Raw genomic sequence first — 22,624 nt, 5'->3', positions numbered from 1 at the left:
TTGTCCCGTTACGCTATGTCCCGTTACACTTTTCCGATATGGCCGCCGTGACGTCACAATCCACTATGGTGGACCGACAATCCCACTCCTCAATCCTCACCCTGGACCCTGCTCCCGGCCCGTCATTCCTATACTACTCGTATAATGTTTTGTTTAGCCCTTTTTTTTTGTGAAATAATTCATGTACATAATGATTTTTGTGTGTTGGTATTATAAAGAAAAAATACCACACGAGTTATGTTTAATACTTCACTGTACTTTTCCTAGTGTCTCGCCATCTACTCAGGTATCTTACAGCTGGACGGAATTTTTCGTTTCAATACAGAAATGTAATTGTTTGATTTTAAGCTTTTTGACCGATTAGTCAGTTTAATACAATGTCATTTCGAGTCTTTCTGCTAAATGTCTACTATACAAAGTACAAACGTGTAAAATTAACTTTAAAGACATAAAAAATGAAAACGCCATTTTAAATATCTTAATATTAGGGAAAAAATGTGATTGAGTACTTGCCAGAGATGTATAACATCTAACCTCGACAACAATTAAAAGCCGGTTACGTTGAGTAGAGTTACGAGCAATTTTCTTCGGCCCTACTCCTCCAGTTTTCAATATTTCCTCACGCTTACTCTTCTCTTGATATACCCATCCCTAAAAAAGTAATTTATTATTAAGGAAATTATTTGTTTTATAATTAACTTAACTAACTAATAACCTCGTGGCTTCGCTCGCGCAATCTCAGCTGATATTTTACCATAGTAAGAAAAGTATGAGTTTAATTCCAAACAGTTTTACTAAAGCGTACTAACGCATACGTCTCGCCAGCGCCAATATATACCGTTCTGAGCTGGGTCGTGTTCCCACCACAACAGGATGATGGAACTTTGGAGAATGTTTGAGAATATTTTGAACTTCCGATTCTGGTTTCTATAACGTTCCGGAACAGGCAGTCCCCCCGATGGTCTAGAATCGTTTGGAAGATTCTATGATATTCTGGAAAATGCTTCAACATTATCGATCATTCTATAATATTCTGGAACCTTCTACAGCATTCTGACGAGCATCGGCCACCTCGGCACTCGAATCTCAGCTGCTACACAAACTTCCCATAAGAAGTTCATTGGTGTGATGCCCTCTTTTGACACCCGTATCTTCGAACCCAACCCCTGCAGTTCCAAGACGAAACCTTCTTCACGGATGGAGGATGGAGGGCTGCCATTCCATATAACCCCAACGAGGCTGCGGAGTTATAGCGGCACGCGCGGACAAACCACGCTTACATTTATTATGTATAGTTTAGAATTTTGTAGAAAATCGTGGAAAATTCGAGAAGTTTCTCGAAAGTTCCAAAACGTTCTGTTATGTTCGTGCATCTTTGCCACCCATCACTTCACTACTCAGTTAGTGGGTCTATTCTAAAACTTTTCGAACTCCTCATGATAAACCAATATATTAAGAATAGATTTTAACCATCCAGGCACAGGTAATGTTACTAAAATCTCTCATTATCAATGGGAAACCAAAGGCTATACACCTACCACCATAACCGCGAAGGGGGGAAGTGGATATTCATGTTTACGAACACACTGTTGACTTTTATATGTAAGTTTTGATTTTAATATTGAAATATAACGCGCGAAGACGCCCTGAAAGATAATATATTTACGTTTCACTATCCGTCTGTCGCTTCCGTAATGCACAGAACTGTAAAAAAAAACTCAACCAATGGACCTTCACAGTTACGAAAAATTAAGATAATTTAAAAAAATTAGAGATCCGAGAGTAAAACACAGTCAAGATTTACATATTTAATAAAAATAAACCATGATATAATGATAGAACACAGTATATTCTTGTACTTGAAACCATTTATTTTTAACGCATAAAACCATGGCTACCGACGCAGCTAAAGACTCGGCTTCTGTTCGTCTCACGAAGTAACGTAAACGGAAGAGCTTAGCAATGCCGAGCTGAGCCGAACAGGTCCGTGCTCGCATGCGTACTATCGTAGATAGCTCGTTCCGTGTCGTTGTATAGCAGTCTTTAGATAAACCCGATGGCAAAAGGACAGCTATGTATTTAAAATACAAACAAAAAAAAAAGCTTTCAAAACGGTCACATACGTAAAGAATACAACGAATAATATATATCAGAAAAGGTTGTATACATTTTAGAATAGTTAATTTTTAGGGCTAAGACATAAAATAAATTCAGTGTGATTTTTACATCAATCTCTGACGACTAATTAACAATCCACCACAGACGTCCTGTAAAAAGCGCAAAATTTTTTCCATTGAAACCTACGACATAATGTGTCACCATTTCTCACAATTCTTCTAAGCAACGTATGGGCACATTTATATTACGACGTGGCAGCGATACACATTAGGATTTACAAAAATTAAAGATGGATTAATCTTTAATAAACTAACATCATTACCAGTATGACGTTGAGCTTCGGTGGAGCAGCGAAAAAAACGCGAGTGTCAGGGAACACGTGATTTGAAAGCTCACGAGCTCAAATATACATCCCGCCACCACCACGTCAATTTTTTTTGCAACCGAAATCAATACTACAAGTCCAGAAACATGTATTAACCTCCACCTTCAACGTTATTTTAGTCTATGTAGCTAAAACTTTTATAAATGTGGATGTTCGGATACTTGTTGCTCAATCATGTCATTAATACTGATCGGATTTGGTTAAACATTTTAGAACAGTTGGCTCATTTCCTGGATTAATACAGAGGCTATATATAATTATGAAATTTCACATCGAAGGGAGTAAAAAAGGGGTATGATCAGTTTTATAATAGAATATCATAGGAAATATGTCTTAGACGTACAAGCAGTAAGTGTGTGTCATTTCTCTTTGTCCGTCAAGCAATAACCGCGAAACCACTAAGTTATGCTTTTGTAAAGAATCAAGCTAAGTGTAAGAAAAATGGCAGCTCTTGGCAGTTTGACGTTCATCTGTTGTTACAATTGTGAGTACAGATTTGTACTTTATTGTTTCCTTTTATCTTTAAAATGAATTACAACACTACCACGGCACTGCAAAACACTAGTTCTACAGAAACACTGCTGCCTGCTGCACATTTACTTTGTACACTAACTTTTTCTTATTTTGCACACTTTCACACACTTTCAAATAACTTTATACTTTTGAAAAGTTTAAAACTTTTAAATTCTTTATGTAGTATTTAATACCTTTCTATACTTTTGCATACGTTCCCATACTTTTCCATGATATTTTCCATGCATTTAACATACTTTTTTATACTTTCCGAGAATTTCCCATATGCAAACTTTTGCATACTTCCATGCACATTTGTGCACTTTTGCACATCGTTGCACGCTTTTGTTCAATTCTCTACATGCTTTGGTACTTTGGCGTATTTTACATACTTCCACTTCCACTTTCTCGAACAGTAAAACTATTTTTTTCGAATACTTTTCCATTCTCTTTTGCAAACTTTTGCTCACTTTCGCACAATGTTAATACTTTTACTCACTAATGCTTACTCGCCCATACTTTTAGATACTTTTTCATACAGTAACTTACTTTCGCATACTTTATTATACTTTTCAATTCTTTCGCATACTTCTGCATAGGCGTACATTAGCTTACTTTCACTTTTTTTTACACATTATTTGCATACTTGTGCTCATTTTAATACGCTTTCTTTTACGCATACTTTTGCGCGCTTAATTCATTTCTATAATTTATCCTAATTAGTTATACATTAAATTTATTTCGTATAATTTCGCATGCTGTAGCACATATTCGCATACATTTTCTTACCTTATGTATATGTTCTACAACCTTTCCATACATTATCATACTTTTCACACATTTACGATTCTCACATTTTGCATACTTGAACATGCTTTTGCACACTTTAACATGTTTTTTATAATTTCGGCACTTTTCGCTTATTTTTGCTCTTTTTTGCTTTCTTTTGCACTTCACTTTTACATATATATGAATCTTAAACATAGGCACTTTTCCACATTTTTTTTTTAATTCACAGTTCAAAGCTCTTAACTTTCAACTATTATCTCTGAAGTTAAATTATGTTAAGTTTTGTTTTTAAAATAATCTATTTGATTGATACCATGGAAAAATCTTGGTTTATTTGATGAACATTCGTAGTAGAAAAATCCTAAAATATGCTTTAATATCTAACTGAAGGTTTCAAATTAGTGGAATTTAAGGATTATTATCAGGATTATTTAAAATGTAGAAAACTTGCTATAAATAGAAATTAAATTAGCATGCTTTCGTAACTTGTTTCCAAACTTCCTCCTACATTTTCATTTTTTCACATTCTATAACATATGATTTGTATTAACTTGCATATTTTTTCTATACTTTTGAACACTGTATATTTTGTATACTTTCACATAGTTTCCCATTCTTCACCATACTTTAAATATTGGGGCGTTTGATGGTGGAGAACAGGAGGGGCGTCAAGAGTGGGACACTTAATGGTTTGGCGAAGCGACTCTACAAAGCTACAGTTTTCGTTATACTGGACACGAATAACGGTATTCTGTTTAAAATTTTAAGCAAATAAGAAAAATTTAATTTTACGTATCCCTATATGGTGATTATACAGTTGGTGTCAGTATTTTCATAGTGATAAAGCTATATACAGAGCTGAGTGCATCAGAACGCTGTGCGATGAAATGGTCATCTAGAAGGTCAACGACGGGTAGCACAGGTAATTTTATATAAAACAGGCGCACTTGGGTCATACGTTGTACAAGTTAAATAGAAAATAAATTTCTTGTTTTTACGATAAAAATTAAATTATTTTTTTATAATTATTTTTAGGTTTCTGTTATTTAAGAAGCAATAAATCGTTTTTCAACACGAGAATATATCAAACAATTTTCAAACCTTCAAATCTAAAGCCTATCTTAAGTTAGAATTGTAACTGATTCGATTTACAACGTGGGGAGAACTTTGTTCTTAAGGGATAGCCCAATTAAGATTTATTACAGTTGTATTAATTACCAATATTTATATTAATAATAAATAATTGTACTTATAAATGTCCGATCACAAATCACTGGTACTTAAAAATGTTTATTCTCAAGTCATTTGTTAATTATACTCCAGGATATCAGTCATCAAATTTACGAATGGTTTTCCACCTAATTTAATACTGTCACACCGGGCACTTCTCAGTACAGACATTCTAACATTAAAAAAAGAACATCAGCATTGGACCATAGATACATATACAATATTGATGTTACACTCAACACTCCTCCCCAATGATTATGTTTTTTTCTTTTTTTTTCTATTTTTTTTCTTCGAATGTAACAGTATATACAAAAACAGAACTTACATTTTCCACTTGACATTTTCATGATACAATTCTTTTAAAATTAACCTTATACAATGTCATAACATATGACTAATACAATCCTAACTCCTTCAACAATACTCTAAATACCTCAGCAGTTAGTGGCTTAGTTAAAATGTCAGCTAGCTGGTCTTTTGTGTTAACATATTTAAGCACCACCTCTTTTCCTTCAACTTTGTGTTTTACAAAATTAATTTTTACGTCTATGTGTTTCAGACGTTTTTGATCCCACCTGCTCACTGCTTTTATGGTACTAATGTTGTCTTCATACACTATCATAGTATCACACTTAATATTTATTTCATTTAGTATCTTTTTAATCCAACACCCTTCCATCACAGATTCACATAGTGCTACAAACTCAGCTTCAGTAGTGCTCAAGGCAACTGTTGACTGTTTCCTTGAACGCCACACTACTGTATTATTATAAACCTTAAAAACATATCCTGAAATTGATTTTCTGTCTTGTTCCCTCGCAAAGTCAGCATCAGCATACCCTACTAAAGGGTAATTTTTTTTCAGTTTTATTGTAACGCAATTTATAATGAAGTGTGCCCTTAAGGTACCTTAGCACCCGTTTCAGGCTGTTCCACAATAGTTCACTGGGTTTTGATTGAAAACGTCCTAGGTAAGACACTGCAGCTGTTATATCAGGTCTAGACCCAACTGAGGCAAACATCAGAGAACCAATACATGACCTGCACTTGGCTTCTTGCCTCATATCAATCATTTCAGATTCTGACAATTTACAATTAACCTCCATGGGTGTCTGCACCGACCTGCTTTCATACATTCCGAACAATTTTAATACATTCTTTAAATAGTCCCTCTGGTCAAGTACCAAACCATCTCTCTCTTTACAAATATTAATACCTAAATATCTCAAATTTTCACAACCCATGTCTTTCATTTTAAACTCTGAGCTCAAAATTTTCTTAACCCACGTTATTTTTTCCATCGTATTACTTAGAATTAATATGTCATCAACATACAAAAGAATGTAAACATCTACATTCACATATAAGCAATAGTCATTTTCAGAACGTTTAAACCCGTGATCTGTAACAAACTTTGAAAATCTCTCATACCAGCACTTGGGAGACCTCCTAAGACCATACATAGATTTCTTAAGTCTGAGAACACAATTCTGGTTTACTTCTATTCCTACCGGAGGTTCTAAATACACTTCCTCCTTTATTTCACCATACAAAAAGGCTGCTCTTACATCCATTTGATGTATGTGATAATCACGTTGAACTGCAATTGACAACAATATCCTCAGAGTTTGTAATTTCAACACTGGTGAATAACTATCCTCTAATAAGCCTTCTTGTTGGAACCCCCTTGCTACTAAACGAGCCTTGTACAGACATGAATCACCAAATATCTTTTTTGAAAAAATCCACTTAGTATCAATAGGTTTAATTCCCTCAGGTTTTTGAACTACTTCCCAAGTCTGATTATCTTCTAATACACTGATTTCTTCTTTTATTGCATTATACCACTGATCACTATTCTCCATGTTACCTACATCCTCATACCTCAACGGTATGTTATCCTGATATGAAGTACACATAGCAAACAAAATTTCATCCTCACTGTCTGAAAAATATTCTACATAATTATCAAATCGTTTGGGTCTAACTACTGCCCTTTTTCCTAAACCTCTTGCATTCGATTTGTCCATACCTGTATGTTCCTCACTCTGTTGAACCTCTTTATTTACATCCATACCTACGCCGTTATCTACATGTGTCCAGTCCCTGTTAGGTAATTCATGAATTTCTGATTGTGTTTTTTTAGTCTCTGGTACTAAGTTAGGTATACTCTCATCAAATATCACATTCCTTCCAATTGTTATTTTCCTCTGCTCTTTATCCCACAGGCGGTAACCTCTTTGGCCATAGCCAACCATTACTAACTTCTGTGCTTTAGGGTCTAATTTTGATCGTGTTTCTTTTGGAATGTGATTAAATGCACTACTACCAAATACCCTGAGTTTACTTAAGTTAGGTTTTTTACCTTCCCACAATTCAAAAGGTGTTTTGCTATGAACTGAGGTTGGACTTCTATTTGTGGCATGAGCTGCAAAATAAATCGCTTCTCCCCACATATCTTTAGGCAAAGTAGATTCAACCAAGCAAGTTCTTGCTTTGTCAACTAAGGTTCTATTGAACCTCTCTGCCACTCCGTTTAATTGGGGATTGTAGGGTACAGTGAACACCATCCTAATACCCTTACTACTACAAAACCTTTTAAATTCTTGATTAGCATATTCTCCTCCATTGTCAGATATCAATTTCAAGATATCTGCACCAAAATGTTTGGTTGCATAATAGAAAAAATCTTTGAATTTTTCCAGTACCTCACTCTTATTTTTTATCAAGTAAATTACAACAAAATGTGTGTAATCATCAATGAATGTAACAAAGTAATTACATCCATCCCAAGATGTTGGGCTAATAGGACCACACACATCAGTATGGATTATTTCTAATGGTTTGACTGCCCTATCATATTTTCCTTTATAAGGTAGTTTAGACATTTTCCCTAAGATACAAGGTTCACACATTGCGTTGAAACTATCTACATTTGCTATATCATTTAAACCATCAACCAAATTATGTTTCCACAACAGTTTCAAATTTGAATATCCTAAGTGCCCAAGGCGTCTATGCCATAAATTAACCGATTCATTTTCATTGACATTCCCCTTTTGAGTACATGAATAGTTTGTCTCTGGACCATCCAATATCATCTCAACTGTATATAGTGAGCCTTGCTTACAACCAAACAAGATCAACTTGTTGTTCAAAAAAATCCTTACACAGCCCTTATCAAATAACACTTTCATACCTTTTCCTTCCAATTTTGAAACTGACAGCAAGTTTTTTCTGACCTCAGGGACATGATACACATTTGTGATAGTACAATAAATTGGATCATTATTATAGTTGTAACCACATACCTTTACATTCCCAATACCAACAGCTTCCAATTCGACTCCATTTTTAGCAGCACATATTCGTCTTGGTGCACTTAGCTCTATGTAATCTGAAAAAAACCCTTTCTCTCCCACAATATGAACTGAACTTCCCGAATCAACACAAAAAACAATTTTACTACCTTCCTTTTTTTCACTTTCATTTCTAAACTCATCTGCCAAAAACACCACTCGACTTGAATCACTATCTTCTTCTGCGATGTATGATCTAGCTGGCCCACCTCTTCTTGCGCCAGAGAACCTGCCTTTACTTGTTGCTCTTCCGAAGCTGTAGTTGCTGCTGTAATTTCTGCCTGTTGTTTGCTTCGCTCCTCGGGATGACCCCTCTGTCGGTTGTACTGCATCTGGACTTCTGTAACTTGATCCTCGTAACTTCACACGACACTGGTATTGTTTATGGCCCTTTTTTCCACATGAATAGCAGAAAAAGGCATAACCTCCAGTTTCATTCTCTTCACCTCCACTTTTCTTCCGTTTCTCCTCCTCCCCTAGGAGGCGATCCTTGACCAAGTTCATGGTTAGGTTTTCCATAACCTCTAATGCAGTGACTATACTTGTATAGGATTTAGGCATTGAGAGTAAAATATAGTTTACTTTTTCTTCTTCCGACAGTACACTACCAGCGTCTTTCAATTTGGAGTAAACTTCTTCCATTTGTACGAAATGTTCCATGAGCGAATTTCGTTCATTATATTTCATTGTATTCAATTGTCGGCGCAAGAAAAGTTTACTTCGCACTCCTTTTTTCTTGAAATTGTCCTCCAAGTTTTTAAACATGGCGAATGTGGAGTTTTCATTGCGTAAATATTCTAAGTGGCTATCCGCAACAGCTGCTATCAAAATAGCTTGTGCCCGAGCCTCGGCTGCTTGATTTTTGTCATCCGCTGCAAACCGATCATCTTCAATTGCCTTCGCCACGCCATTTTCTCTCAATATACTCTTGACCCTAAATTCCCAAGCAGAAAAATTTTCTCCTGCAAATGGAACTATACAGTATTTCTCTCGCGATAACATAATGCATTGAAGCCGCAGTAACCACGCTATGCTACCACTGTTAATTATACTCCAGGATATCAGTCATCAAATTTACGAATGGTTTTCCACCTAATTTAATACTGTCACACCGGGCACTTCTCAGTACAGACATTCTAACATTAAAAAAAAGAACATCAGCATTGGACCATAGATGACAAGAGAGCATAGATACATATACAATATTGATGTTACACTCAACATCATTCAATGTTTGTCAAGTTCCGAAGTTCACACTCCTCACTGGAGCTAGGCTGAACAGTTGTTCGCCCCTTACCTCGCACCTGTTCACACACAGAGTCTCGCGCCACTCAGTCGCACTCTCTCGATCCCGTCGCTCCGCGTCGCGCCACTCTCAGAGGAGGTCTCAAACCCTCTTCGCCGATGTCGCACTTCCCTTCACTCGCGGCAGCTTTCCGAACTCTCGGAACTCTCGGAACTGTCGCGGCACTCCCGCGACACTCGTCTTGGGACTCTGTCGCGGGACTCGCTCGGAACTTGCTCGGAACTCACTCACGCGGCAATCTCGCGGAGGCCGGCGTCGCTGCTTAAGGTATTGAGGCGATCCTTCTGGAACCGACGAGATCGGCCGTGACGAGTCGCGTCATCCCAGACCGACCCTACGCCCAAAACGTCGAGAATAGCGTCGCTTGTTCACGCCACTTCACGCGGCGACCCGCGGAATTCCCAAGACCACTCAGCGATGAATAAGGATGCGCGAGGAGCGGAGAAGGGAGGGAGAAGCGATGACCCCTGTAATCCGGCCAGGCGCGCGTGGCATGCCTTACGTCAGTGAACGCCACGTGACATAGCGCATGACGCCAGTGGCCTGGCAGGGCCGCCAGCCAGCTCCGAACCTGGCGCGTGTCGCGGTCCTGTCTGCGTTCGTAACATTACAGTAAAGTCTAACCAAACAAAGTTTGTAATATTTTTTCATTTTGCTGAATTCAAACTAACATTGAAGTTCTTGGTTCCATAACTACATTCCCATAATGCAAAGCGCAAATACTCAATATATATTCAGAGTGCTTGATTAAACACGCATGGAGTGAGTGTGTATATAACTATATTGTATATAGCCTTTTTTCATCCTGTGAAAATTTCGTTGCATGTTGGGCGCGAATCGTAAAAAATTCACTCTTATAATTTTTTTTTTCATAACGTGCCTAAAGAAGTGTAACTTCAAACAGGTAAGCGTGTCTTTCAGTACTCGTCAGTGATGCGTAAACAGCTAACCTTGGTAATGAGCAAATTCATGTGTTCTCATGTTGTTCATGTTGCAAATAAACTTAAAATACGAAACTCCGACCCGAAATTTAACGTAGAATTCTTAAAAATAATGCCAAGCGAGATAAATAAACCGATAAATAATATATTCCCTTTTAAATTACAAAAAAATTCTGGATGTGAATCACAGACATACTTTATGCGCCCGCCGCTAGAATTCCCTGCCTGAATCGTAAATGTTACTTGCCACTATCAACCGCAGATAGCAATTAGCAGCACGAAACAACCGGACATTTTAAACTATTAGATCCGGCTCCGATAAAACCTCTGCTTAGAGCCGGATTTTCGACAAGGAATTTTATTAAAATGCTGCCCATCTTGTTAAAATTCACTAAACAGTTAATACTATAAAGTTTCCGCACACGTTAGATAATATACTTATATGGCATTACTAAAATATTAACCTGAAACATTTTAAAACGCATATTATAACACTAAGTATGTGTTTTTGCTTAAACAACTGTAATCAGCATGCAAATACTTCCTACAATTTTTTTTTAACATTTTGAGCTGGCGAAACATCATTATTATACAATAATATTATATTATAATATGATTAAAAAGTTTAAAAAAATTATAATCGGATTTCAACTACGTCCCTTGAGGTAAAAATTCACGAGCTCTATCTCTGTGCTACTAAGCCTCTTGGTTATACTTAAGGAGAATATGTATTATAATCATTGTAATGCCAAATTTCTTAGGTATTTTAAAACTTATGAATACTTTTTACAATGATTATTTGAGCTTACCAAATATATTTCAAGGTAGTTTCACTGTCATAAAGTTTCATTTGGCACACCAATACGTTTGGTTGGTATGTCCCCCAAGGTTTACGAAAGTGTCTATATACGGGTTTATGATGTGTTACACGTGGGTACGCCATCTTTGTGACACATTTACGTTCGTCGACTTCCGTTGCATTTTTACGAAATTACCTACGCCTACCGAAATGCCATATACCGAGAGGTAAGACGTTTACACATCAAGAAGTTATTATACATGATGTTTCCGTCTCTTTAGAAGTAAAAATTATTATCATCACATTATGCTCGTTATGAAATACAAGAAAATCTTTTTTTCCCCCAAAAATTTCCACTTCAAATTTTCCTATACAGCATACAATGTTTCAGATGATTCTCAAAAATGTTTCATACCTTACAAAGTAGGTAATTATTCTGAAACATTACAAAATTGTGTTTTAAAAGTTTGTAATCTATAACCTATATCTGGCAACGATGCACACCGACACAGGGACTAATGACGGAAATATTGTATTGTTGATACCAGCGCAGCTCTAGTACAGTCAAGGTGGTAAGCCAATTTATTGTTTTCGTGCAGAAGGTATCTTTCTTTTAATAGAGACGTTGTGAAGGTTACCAGTTCAACCAACACGTGGCTAGATATTGTCATTTTACGCATCACAACAAATTGTTATATTTTTATTATTAATTTCAAATGACACAAGTATTTTCCTATTTGACATTTGATTATTTATTTCATAATAGTTTATAAAAATTGTTTCTAACCGTCAAATGATTCACACAATCAAGTAAATGAAACTATACAATAGGATATATTTTTCTAGCACTTTAAGTACCTACATGTGCTTTTTCTATTTATTTAGGACCTGGCTTCTTGTTGATTTTAGTATCACATGCATCCTATGCCAGAAGAAAAAAAAACTATTGCATTGTTAACATGTTTTACTATTTTGTTACTAAAAAAATAGGAGAATGAAAAGGAGTTCTCTCGGGAATAGTGTTGGCATGCGCATAAGGTCTTCGGTTCACCGGAGCCCATTCACTAAATTTTTAACGTGACCTTGTCTGGAAAATACAGTTAGTAGCCATTGTTGAAGATTTTCGGACTGATTCATTATGCTCTATGGTCATCTTTTCACGCATCCTACAGTCCTTTTAAAGCCTAGACTACATTTGCGACAGCACGCAAACATAGGAGTTCGAAACATTCGAAATTATTTTTTCCTCACTAACTTCAGTCGAAATTTTCAGTTTAACATGTTTATAATTTGTCGGCTTTACTTTTTAGAAGCCATTGTTTACATATGTCCAAAGCATTTAATTTCGCAGTTTAATTTCCTAATGTTTAGAAACGATTACTTACAGAGCCATTCCTCGCAAATACTTTTTCGAATAAGTGTGGCTCTTTTTAATGCACATATCCAAACAAACTTTTCTAACTTTATGTAATTTACGTCTAATATGCTGATTACAGAAATCGGCGCACAGCACAGTAAAAAAAAAGATACACTTCCGACAACTATATCATGTGTGTGCCGTGTGCCAGCTGTTTTCCAGTGCGTGTGGTATTTCCCAGTGTACAGGGACATACGCAAATCTATAATTCCCACCAGAAAAAGGAAAGAATTTGAAAGTAAACAAACAGCGGACAAAAAGGTTACATACCTAAACGAATAGTGTCTGTCACGGAAAAGCATTTAAGAAAAGTTTGAGATCGGATTGGTAGAACTGTTTTAATTTTATTTTATTTTAAAAAATGAAAATAGCTAAAAATAAATTGTGTTTTTTTAGAGTACATTTAAGAATGAAAATCCCGTTTATAGACTTTAGACAGCACTCAACGGACTTGAAATACACCCCAATCTTTCCTTTTCTTCGCCATACAATTTAATGGTTATCACTGAAATCTCTTAGTTTTCCCATGTACGATGAGAAGCCAGCACGCCAGTTAGGAACACCAGCGAGTGTCACACTTATCAGTCCGCCTCACAAGCACACTTACCTGTAGACCCGGCGAGACGAATGAAAGGGTTCTCTGGCGCAGCAGTCAAGCCGGCCGACGTTGATACAGCCGTGCGTGTTCGAGGTGAGCCGCGTATTTATGTAACCGGCTTCGGCCTTCGAACAGCGCTGATACCGGCGTGGAGTGTCACGGTGACGAAGCGTCGTCCCGTCGACTCGGCTCGGCTCGGCTCGCCTCGGCTCGGCACGGCCAGGTCCACTCGCTGTACAAGCTGTCACTTTTCTATCTTAGCTCTCGGTATACGGCATTTGGTAGGAGGCATTTCGTTATGCGACGCAAGAATGTGTAGCCACGGTGCTGCCATCTGTAATTCTGTTTTATGAATTTTAACAAGATGGGCAGTATTAAAAAAAAAAAAGGATTTTAGAAAATCGTGTCCAAGCCAGCGTTTAGTCTTTTTCGCTGTTATCAGAGTCGTTTCATTAAGTAGTTAAAAATTTTTCTCTGTAAATCGAATGATTATATATTCAATGTAGCTGCTCCGGCAACGAATTCTAGCGGCAGGTGCGGAAATAACACCTACCACAGTTCACACAGCCACAGGGAAACGTCGTTGCATTAACTGGGTAATGAAATTTAACAATATGGGCAGTATCTTAAACAAATTCGCTGTCCAGAATAAGGTTCCAAAAGCTGGGGTTTAGTATTTTTTTTTTATCCATGCGCTGACGATGATATTGCTAGATTTTTTTCTTTAGAGCATAGACTCACAGCGCTGAGCTAAACATCCCGCCTGTGTAACCCACCTCTGCCTGCAATCCACCACTACAACGTGCCAACTGCGTAAGCCATGAAGCAAATAGTCCGTTCAAAGTTGATCAAGGTTGGTACTTCGCAGCGGTGACAGTCTTTTGCAAGTATTAATCGAAGAGGTCTTGTCGCCGTGGGCATCTGTGCATAACCGCGTGGTGTAAGAGCTTATCAAACGACCTATAGTTTACACTGTAATTAATTTACATAGTTCCAACATTGAGCAGTAGATTTTGGGGAAAAGAATTGTGAGTTAGTCTTTCAGTATTCGCCAGTGATGGGCAACATCTAATTTCGGATAACAAGCAAATCCATGTGTTCTCAAAATTCAAAAACACTTATTATACCAAACTCGAACACGTAAATTCTTTGAAATAAAGTTTAGTGTGATAAATATACGCAAATTGTGTTTCTAACTATATTTCTGCACTCGAATCACACGTTCCCGCACCCGCCGCTAGAATTCACTGCCGGAGCAGTTACATCAACTATCGAATCATTCGATTTCAAACTATATTGAAACTGCTCCGATAAAAGCGAAAAAAAGACTTTAAAATCATATTAGACCCTGGCTTTGGATCTGATTTTAGAAAAGGAATTTTAATAAAATACTGCCCATTTTAATCAAATGTATCAAACAGTTAGTACTATAAAGTTTCCCTTTGACTTTGTGAACTTTGTTTTGGCGCCATCCGTCACAGATGACAGCACCGTGGTCACACATTTTCATTCCATTCACGAAATGACTCCTACCAATTGCCGTACACCGAGAGCTAAGGTGTTACACATCGAAAATTAAAAAGCGAACGTCGCGCAGTTACACATACTCAGAAGAACATACAGTGCAATGGTTAAGGCAACTATAAAGACCCCGCCATTTTGGTCTCGCACAAGAAGGGACGTCGACTCCCGACTAGCGCAGAGGTATATATAAAAATTAAAAAAAAAAAAAAAAAATCTCGATACTGTGAAGTAACAAATAAACTAAACTCCACAAAATTTTTAATAAATGCTCTTTAAGGTAAATGGCCCTCAATAACTCATTTGTTAACACTGTAGTTACTATAACACGACAGCAAAAAGAAAAAAAAATCGCAAAGCGTTATAGAGGTTTGTAAGGTGATTTGTTGAACTTTACTTATCAAAGGATATTTGTTATTATGTTTGAAAGCCCTAGTCACCTGACACACGGTTGGGGATATTCAGCGATAATGGCCACCAAAGAAACGCTTACTTGTTTAGCTACGGAAATGACAGATGACTTTGCGCATAGTAAGCATGTTAATTTTACGAAGTGTCATAACAATCCCTCCAATCGGAATTTTGGTGTAAAATAAGTGAATGGCTGTTACACTAAGTCAAATTATAGGCCATGTAATTGCGTTGCATTAACATATTAACTAACACACTAAACAATCAACCTTAAAAATGTTTAAAACCTAAATTTATAGTTTGTAGGAACATTATACACCTCTCTAACCGAACGTATGCAAAAATAAACAGTTTTAGCTAGGCTATTTATTGGGTACTAAAAATAAATCATTTTCGGATTTTTTTTAGTTGCATGGTAACAGCTTTTATAAAACGAATTTCAAAATTATTTATTTCAACTTTGTAACTTCTAAGAGCTGAGTGTGATAAGAAAGATAAACAGTACCTGAGTGATATCACGATATCAGTGTTTGTTTCCCGTTGAGTTAGGATGACACATCAGGTCAAGATGCTGGTTATTGCTTTCCTTCGCGCATGTAAATGCAAGTAGAACACATTTCGTACGGTTTTTAGAAAAACTTTCAACTTCGAATTCCGAGACTGTACCGGAGCCATGCATTCTGCTGCGGTGTCCGTGGTAGAATGGCTGCAATCATAATGTACGTTCGCAATAACACGAAACATTTGAAAACAAATTCCATGCCGTAACCATGCACGCTTCTTCTTAACAAGCGAAGTTGGAGCTGTAGTTAAACCATGGAGCTATCAGTCTGTGGAGTGGTTGTCTGTTCTGATCTGGAAGTCAACTGGTTAGCAGTTGGATAGCAGAACAAATCTCGCTAGGAAGAAACGTAAATATGTAATCATGTAGTGAATACTGCTAAACAAACATAATACCAACCTTGAAAGAAATTAGCGTTAAATTGCGTTATAACCAAAAAATATTTTGCTATGCAGATAGGAATATGGGGTGAGGAGTCGTTCTCATTATGGCTTCAAGTAATAACACGGCAAAGATTGTACACACCAACTCCCTACTTCTTATCTCCTTGAGTAAAAATTGGAATGGTATTCGGGTGGAACTGGGCTACTCTGGCGCCCCCCCCCCCCCCTCCCCTGAAATCCTAATGAATCTGTCATTCTCACTAGCAAAAAGGAAGAATTCTAAAGCAAACAGCGGGTCAAAGTGTTTCATCCCCCCCCCCCCCCCCCCGTACAGAAATGAAGTTCTGCGTGTGCTCCGCAGTCACTCCAGACAGACCCCGATTCCAGGCGGCTAGCGCTCCGGGCAGATAATCTTCACCTGTTCCCCCAAACATCATACACTTCTACTAATTCAAGCTATTTATCATCAGTTTCAAAACAGCGCATTATACAACTAAGTACTAATGGTTTTTCAAAGATATAGCCTGCTTGCCTTTTTTTTAAATTTAATAAATGGTGTTTACAGTTTAATACGTCTGTTATAACTACCGTAATAAAACATGTGTTAATGTATACTGCATATTGTTAAACGAGTTTTTAATCTATTTCTAAAGTATTTAATTTAAGCCCTAATATTTTTGAGTGCACTGAAATAATATAAACTGACATTTATTTCTAAAAAAACAAACCCTTCCTTTAAATACTTATTTTTCCTGTCTTCAAATTTTTTGTCCTATTTTTTCCGCACCTCAAACCATCCCGCCCCTCAAAAACAAGCGCTCTGGGCAAATGCCCAGTTGCCTCTTCTGTGAATCGGGACCAGGCTCTAGGCAAACGCTGAAATGTTCCTCATCACAGGATGAAACAGTTTTCTGCCCAGATTGCCTTTGATTGTGCTGTGTGTAGACATGGACGAGGAAATAGCAACCTGTTAAACTTTTAACAGGCATGTGAAAGCAAGTATTGACTTCGTTGAGAAACATCAAAAATATATGTTGTGGAACAGCTCCATGAAACGTTGCTGCTTTTCCCGTACATCTATCATCTATGTTGTAAAATAGCAAGTACCTATCAGTATGTTATTGACATTATTTATTACTGATTTCACAGTACCATGTGAGTGAACAGAAGACCATTTACTACCTATTGCTGGCAACACAGTAATTGTAACTGGTAGCCTATGAATGTTATGTACTATTATTTCTGACATGAATTTCCTACAGGAAAATGAATGTCTTTAATCTCGGGTTGGGTGTCACTTCGGCTGAGGATTCGACACCGCTTAAAACTCGTAAACTATGAAAACTACAGAGTTGAAGTATATATATCTAGTAGAGCAGACTTTGCTCGTGGTCGTTACGTATGACTCACCCGGTTAACATTTGCAGTGATGACGTAATGAGCGTTGTCGGGAAGAGTCGAATTGAAGTCAGTGACAGCTGTAACTCCTAAAGTTATAGACCGATTTGTGTTATTTAAACTATAAGTTGCTCGTGAGTAATCACTGAAATTGCTAGTTGAATGGAATAACTATAAAGTTACTATCTCTTGTTTTGAAGCCATTAATCGCAAAATACCTAAGCGAAAACGGGTTATGTTGGAGAAAAGAAAGAAAACAAGCTAAATCGACCGAGCAAAAGGAATTTAAAAAGCAGAGGAGTGTCATAGATATCGAATGAGGCAAAAGTAGCCGAGATATTAGCCAGTGGGGCAAAACGAGCCCCCGAACGAGGCGCGAAATTTGAGCTCGAGCGAGCCTCAGCAGTCTGCCTCCCGAGAAGTGACAGTGAATTGTTAGGCAATGGACGTGGATATACTCTGTGATGATTCTGATGTTGATGTGGAGTCAGTTGAGCCAGTGGTTGTGAACGATGGGCCGAGTTTGTCGCAATTTTTTTTTTACATTTAAAAGTTCGGCGCAAAATTATGTGTGAAAATCAGCTAAATATTAAAATGTCATAACTAATTGTAATAGTAAAATCCTCCTCGTAAACAGCCTCAATCATTTTAATGAAAAATTAAAAAAAGAATGCAAAACTTTTTTTTAAGTTAGACACTTTAAGTATGGTGGCAGCAGAATATTAAAGGTGACGTTAAATTTTTCACATTGTACCAAAGAAAGAGTATGAGATATGCTCAATAATGTTTTTTTTAGTGGGACCATACCAGTGAAATTTTCTGGTTAGTAAACTGGAGTCAACTATAAAAACCAATAGATACTTGAAGTATATGTTATTTTTGTCATATTGAGTGAATTTAAAACTTACATATGTTAGAGTTTCAAAACATGATAATAATAAGTTTTTCATTGCGAATTTTGTGAATGACATTATCAAATACCACGTATTGGACTTATTAAGCTTAAGACTTAATAAGTCCAATTGCAGTGTTTAAATGTCCTTAAATTAGTTTAATAAAGGAAAAATTATGATAGTAATTGTGTTTTTTTTAAATGCTGTTAATTTGTTATTTATGTACAATTTTAAAAACTGTGCTATATATATATATATATAAACAAACTGAGATTGTTTTATTTGGCATCTGTACATTGGTGAATAAACAAAAATTGTAAATCTATAAGCACATATTACACTGCGGCGACAGAGCAGTTATCGTATCTTATCTTATGACCTCGATGTTGATTAGACGTTAGGATGCTGTTACGATGACATAGAGGAAAAAACTCACACTCCCATCAGCAAGTTTAAGAACGCGCCCACCGCGATGACTCGCGGATCTCGCGCACGGCCGTCGAGAAAAACTGAGCTCCAGGGGACAAATAATTTTCCCTCCCTTTCCCCGCCCCGGAAAATACTTAATGTAAAACTTTGTAAACGCCTCATGATTAAAAAAATAATTGCGAATCTTTCAGTACTCGCAAAAAATGTGTAACATCTTACCTCGGTAACGAGAAAATTCACGTGTTCTCGTGTTGCAAATACTCTTATAATATGAAACTTGGACATAAAATTTAAAGTATAATTATTTAAAATACGAGGGAAGATTTTTTTATCAACCTCGGATGTGCTATAAAAAAAAGAAATTTACATCCCTACTAATATAAATGTGAATGTAAGTTTGTTTGTTACACTTTCACGCGAAAACTACTTAACCGATCATCATGAAACTTTATACACATTTTCTTGGAGGTATTAGAAGTAACATAGGATACTTTTTATTGAAAAAAAAACTATATTTTTTTACAAAAAATTGATATTTGTATACATACATGTATGATCGTCTGACTGCGAGTTTGAGTAATTTGAATGACATTTAACGCCATATGGTGCTTTAATAAGTAAATTAAATAATTCGCTAATTTAATAATATAATACCAGCGGTCAATTTACTATTCAATTTAATTTTTCTGTCACCGCCAAGCAATACTTAAACTTTTTAAATTTTTGAGGTTAGGTGTCTATTTTCTTCGGTGATTGTTGTTTGGACATTGATGCTGAAGGTTATATTTTACTTTCAAGAGAATTATGTAATTTAGTGAAAATGATGTGGATCTAATTACTCAAATTTTATGAACTTTTTAAAATATTAGGACTAAAAATGATTTTTTTTTTGTAATAGTGAAACATATTTCAATAAAGCATATTTTCAGTTTTTTAAGCTAAATCGGATGTTAGAATTTTTAAGTACTGATGATTCCAGTCACGAAATAAAAAAAACAATTACCATATTTTATTTTCTTTGAAATGATCTTTGATACTTAAGGACATAACGCGAGCGAAGCCACGGGTAAAAGCTAGTAACATTATAATTTTACTACCAAAAGTACGGCAGGTTCTTGCTTATTTTTCTACATAATCGCCAAAACGATCGAGGCATTTGTCATATCGCAACACAAGCTCCTCGATGCCTTCTTGGAAGAAGTTAGCCGCCGGTGAGTAGAGACACAGGGCCAGCGCCTGGCTCTCCCTCTCCCTCACGACGTCATTGTGAGGCGGGTGGACTAATAGTGCGGCGCACTGGCTCCCGCGCCAAGACTTATCGCAACATTTATTCAGATGAATTTGACGTTGGTTCCTTCGTTTTTAAATAGGAAAATCTTTTAATTTATTTTTATGACTGAGACAAAACAACTTATCTCATAATTTAACAATTTATATTTCATTTCTAAAATAATACTTTGGGATGTTTTTAACACGGTGTACAAAATCATTTCTATAATATTTTCAATTTAGTTATCTAGATAGAGTCTACCGCAGTAACTGCGTTGATAAGAATCATTTTAATGGAACACTGTAAGATGTCGTTATCAAGGACTTAACTGAGCGTTTTCTGTGTGACGCACAAAATATACTGTGGTAGAACTTGGTATGTTCAGAAGCAGAGCCGACTCTACCACTGTGCAAAAATTCAGTTTTAGAAAATATTTTAAACTGTTTATTTACTATGTTTCTGGGAAAAGTGCATCATTGTTGAGGTAAGTAAAATACATTGACGAATCAGTAATATCTTCCAATCGCGTTGTTTTTTTTAATGAGAGAGCGTGTTTGAGCTTCAAATTTTTTTTTTCCAAATAATTTTGCCCCCCCCCCCCCCCCTTTTTTTTAATTAATCTGTCTAACCCAATAGATGGCTCTTTACTTTCATCTATCCTTCGTGCCAACAAAGCGTTGGCGCTGAGCGAAGACGGAGAGAAGATGAGTTGAAAAAGTTAGCAAAACTGCCGAAAGGTGTCTCTACTGTCCAGTGCGCTTAGCCACTCGTCACCGATATTACCACGTGTTGCTAAAACGTAGTTACCAATTTTGTACCCGAGGTCCGATTGCAATGAACCAAAGACTAAAATATCCTTTAGACAACAAATTGGAATACGTTTAAATTACAAATAAAACGTGAATGGATTTAAACTCGCAAATGTTGTTTCGTAACAGATTATTTATTAAAACTGTAAACCAATACTTTAAATTAATAATGATTACAGATAAAGTTATGGTTTTAATCATGTATCACATCTAAGAAAATTCCATCTCTAAATTATTTGTAGTTTTTGACTTAACCTTGAATATTAAAAAGTCCAGAAAATTAACAAAACCTTGGTTTTAAAATTAAAAAAATATATATATACCAGAACACTTCAAATATTCAACCGCTGAATTATTAACACACACACACACATATATATATATATATATATATATATATATATATATATATATATATATATATATATATATATATATATATATATATATATAGTTTTGTTGCCTACGATGCTGGTGCACCATTCATCTTAAGGGGAAGGGGTAAGGTGCCGCATCTCAAAGCGCGAGAACGCTAAGGGTGACACTGGCTCGCGCATCACACGCCTTGTAGCCTCTATGCGGCAGGCACAGAACTGACTTGCAGTTTTTGCGTCAGTTATGTGTCTCTGTGGAACTTTAAGCAGCACCCTGTAATATTATTCTGGAATATTAAAGAGAAAGGCTCTTTGCACCACAATATACCCTTTACAATACTGTATGTAGAACATTTCTTACCTAAAAACTTCCACTAAACTCTAACGTTCGCCTTATTCACTGCCCTAAAAGTACGCGTTATAGACGAAACCATGGAACAAAACTTGTATATACAAGTGCAATGGCTCTTAAATGCTATTCGTAAAATACTTTCAAGAAATGTTAACTGGTTTGTAAATGGCGCCTTAACACCGAGAGATCTGCATGACATTTGGAGACCCGGCCTTAAAGCGGCTACCTAAAATGTAACGTAAACAAAATTTATTTCGAATTTTAACACAAATATCGTAATATATTAGATTAAATGAGCAAAATGAGAGTCGAAATTTAAATCCAGGTTGGCTTTAACATGTTAGTTAATTTTTCCTTTATTCCTAAGGAAGTCCCCGCTGTTCTCTGGGGGATATTCCTTCCGCCTCCCCAGACTCCAGGCAAGGCCCATTAAAGCCTGGAGCAGCCACTGCCAGCGGAGGCCCTAGGCTTCGCGGGGCCCTGGTGGTAACAAACGACAGCTGATGATGTAGGGGGCCTCTGGCCTTCGTATTTGAAACAAATTGAACAGGCGCTCACAGCGTGCTGCCTCGTATTAAACTCCGGATGCCCACACGTGGCTACGTACGTGATATGCTCGTGATGCACAGTTCAACTGGACAGAACAAAGTTACAAAACACTGTTCTGAGCGCTAGTAGCGCAACTCCTTAAAGTGGCGTACATACCGAAGAACCCTAAATGTCACAAGAACCGGAACACAAAATGAACCACTGAAGCGTGGTGGAAT

The 22,624-nt window shown here is 36.7% G+C and overlaps 1 protein-coding gene across 2 annotated transcripts in view; it reads right to left on the bottom strand.

Moving 5' to 3' along the window:
* Nucleotides 1-13,597, bottom strand: part of LOC134529505 (juvenile hormone epoxide hydrolase 1-like) — a 33,291-nt gene extending 19,694 nt beyond the window's left edge. Inside the window, exon 1 of one of the 2 annotated variants that reach the window (XM_063363664.1) lies at nt 13,465-13,597. The gene's annotated coding sequence lies outside the window, so the exon portion shown is untranslated. The remainder of the gene's footprint in view (nt 1-13,464) is intronic. The other variant, XM_063363672.1, reaches the window with a different exon arrangement.
* Between the last annotated feature and the right edge of the window lie 9,027 nt (nt 13,598-22,624).

Source organism: Bacillus rossius, chromosome 1 (genome assembly GCF_032445375.1).
Source record: "Bacillus rossius redtenbacheri isolate Brsri chromosome 1, Brsri_v3, whole genome shotgun sequence".
In the NCBI taxonomy this organism is placed as follows: Eukaryota; Metazoa; Arthropoda; class Insecta; order Phasmatodea; family Bacillidae; genus Bacillus; species Bacillus rossius.
This window is presented reverse-complemented; position numbering and strand designations above follow the sequence as displayed.